The 2,894-nt window shown below is 42.3% G+C and overlaps 1 pseudogene; it reads right to left on the bottom strand.

Moving 5' to 3' along the window:
• Nucleotides 1-369: 369 nt before the first annotated feature.
• Nucleotides 370-908, bottom strand: LOC115293842 (annotated as a pseudogene).
• Nucleotides 909-2,894: the final 1,986 nt, after the last annotated feature.

Raw genomic sequence — 2,894 nt, 5'->3', positions numbered from 1 at the left:
TGGGAATTAGATATTTCCCTACCATACAGATGAGTCACTCAGATAAAATTTATCTCTGTTAATAACACTTATTCTAGGAAAAACTCCCAATTTAGATTCTTCTATGTAGTTAAGGGAGGGGCAAAAAGTTCTCTTGAAACCGCAGGGTCTTAAGTGCCTTTAAGACAAAATAATCCACACGTCAAAGTGTCACTTTGGTGGGGGAGGTATGGGGAGCTGTCCTGAGCCCCTTCCCTTGGCCCCCTCCATCTTCAAAGTCAGCAGTAGCATATTGAATCCTTATGTTTGGGGTTTTTTTTTTTTCTGTTTTTACTTTTATTTGCATGTATTTTATGCAGAATTTATTCCTGGGCCATAAGTTTTTGTTTCTTCAGTTTCTTCTGGGATATCTTTTTCTTCTGTGCAACTTCCTCTTCTGTTTAGAAACAATGTGCTCTTTTTCAGTGAGGATCATCTCAATGTGGCAGGGAGAGCTCACGCATGGGTTAATCCGACCAGGAGCCCTGTAAGTTCTACACCGCATCTTGGGGGCTTTGTTCACCTGGATGTGTTCAATGACCAGAGAATCTACATCTAAACCCTTACGTTCAGCATTACTCTCTGCATTTTTAAGCATGTGCAGTAAAAATACAGCACTCTTTTTGGGCCACCGACCTTGTGTCCAGCCCCGCTGTTTGGCCTGGGCACACCTACCAACTCCACCATTGTAGCATCTAAACCGCACACATTGCTTCTGCAAAGTGACATCTTTAAGATACTTGGTGGCTTTTCGGATATGCATACCCTAGATGGCCTAAGCAGTTTCACGGGTGTTCTTAAAGTGAACATGAAGATTTGAACCTCTTGATTTGCATGATTTTGTTGGGTTTTCCGGGTCAAGTGAATAGCGAACCATTTTCAGAGATCACCTCAGGTCGTTTACGGGAAGACAAATCCTTATGTTTTGAGTCTCTCTGACTACCCTGTCTCTGACCTAAAGAGATCCTGTGATTAAGTCACACCCACGCAGATAATCTCCCTACACCTACATTAGTGTTTGGGAGAAGGCACGTGTATACCAGGGCAGGAGATTAGTGGGTGTATGGGTGGGGAGGTACTTTAGAATTTTTCCAGCTATTCTGGTTTTCAACTTTTGAGTCTACCTTAGATTCTAAACCAGTGATTTTCATCTGAAGGTAGGGAGTGATTTTGCTCCCCTCCCCTGGAGAACATTTGGTAATATCTGGAGTCATTTTTAGATATGATCTAGAGAGTAGAGGTCAGAGATATACTGATACTCAACCTACAATTTATAGGAGAGTCTTCAAAATAATTATCCAGCCCAAGATATCCTTAGTGCCAGGGTTGAGAAACTCCATTTTGAAGAGAGCATGAAAGAAAATACTTATTCTTATTGTACAGAATTATCACTACCACTCTCAGCTGTGTAAATATAAAATTATAGCTGATGTGATACAGATGGAGGATAAAAAGGAAACGCGTCTGGGGTATTAGCTGTATCTTACAGATAGAGGAGACTTAAGTTCTAGAGTCCATAGCCTAATGGATGAGATGGTGGATATATTATTCAAAATTACAAAGATAGAGGCTCCTGGGTGGCTCAGTTAATTGAGTGACCAACTTTTGATTTCAGCTCAGGTCGTGATCTCACGGGCTCATGAGTTTGAGCCCCATGTAGGGCTCTGTGCCTACACTGCAGAGCTTACTTGGGATTCTCTCTCCCTCTCTCTCTGCCTTTCTCCTGCACCTGTGTTCTCTCTCTTTCCCTCAAAATAAATCAATGAACAGTTTACTAAAAAGTTACATAGATAAGAGCATCTGGGTGGCTCAGCTGGTTAAGCGTCCAACTCTTGATTTTCACTCAAGTCATGATCTCACAGTTTGTGACTTTGGGTCTTGAATCGGGCTCTATGCTGAGAATGTGGAGCCTACTTGGGTTCTCTCTCACCCTCTCTCTCTGTGCCTCCCCTACTCGTGCCGTCTCTTCTCTCTCAAAGTAAATAAATTTTAAAAAACAATAAAATAAAATTTAAAAATAAAAAATTACAAAGATAAAGAAAAGTAATAGCAGAGATATATTCGTTAGATTACTCCTTTTGCCTGTGGACACTGCCGAGGAAGTATCGTTGAAGTCTCCCCTCCCACTGCCGTCATGTCTAAGTCAGAGTCTTCCAAAAGGCCTGAACAGCTGCAGAAGCTTTTCATCGAGGTTTGAGCTTTGAAACAACCGATGAGAGTCTGCGGAGCCATTTTGAGCAAAGGGGAACGCTTACGGACTGTGTGGTAATGAGAGATCTGAACACCACGTGCTCTAGAGGCTTTGGGTTTGTCACCTATGCCACTGTGGTGGAGGTGGATGCAGCCATGAATGTGAGGCCACACAAGGTGGAGGGAAGAGTTGTAGAACCAAAGAGGGCTGTCTCGAGAGAAGATTCTCAAAGACCTGGTCCCACTTAACTGTGGAAAAGATTTTTGTCGGTGGCATTAAAGAAGACACTGAAGAACATCATCTAAGAGATGATTTTGAACAGCATGGGAAAATTGAAACAATCGAAATCATGATTGACCGAGGCAGTGGCAAAAAGAGAGGCTTTGCTTTCGTAACATTTGACACCATGACACTGTAGACAAGATTGTCATCCAAAAATACCATGCTGTGAAGGACCACAACTGTGAAGTAAGGAAGGTTCTATCTAAACAAGAGACGGCTACTACATGGCAATGAGAGGGAATGACATATGGCCATTTGTAGGAACATGGATGGACCTTGAGAGTGTCATGCTAAGTGAAATAAGTCAGGCAGAGAAGGACAGAAACCATATGTTCGCACTCATAGGTCTAACAGGAAATTTTCAGAATGATCTAGCTTCAAGAAAAGCAAGCAGTTAGTAGTG

Source organism: Suricata suricatta, chromosome 6, assembly GCF_006229205.1.
Source record: "Suricata suricatta isolate VVHF042 chromosome 6, meerkat_22Aug2017_6uvM2_HiC, whole genome shotgun sequence".
In the NCBI taxonomy this organism is placed as follows: Eukaryota; Metazoa; Chordata; class Mammalia; order Carnivora; family Herpestidae; genus Suricata; species Suricata suricatta.
The sequence above is the reverse complement of the archived record's forward strand: the minus strand, read 5'-3'. Positions and strand labels throughout refer to the sequence as shown.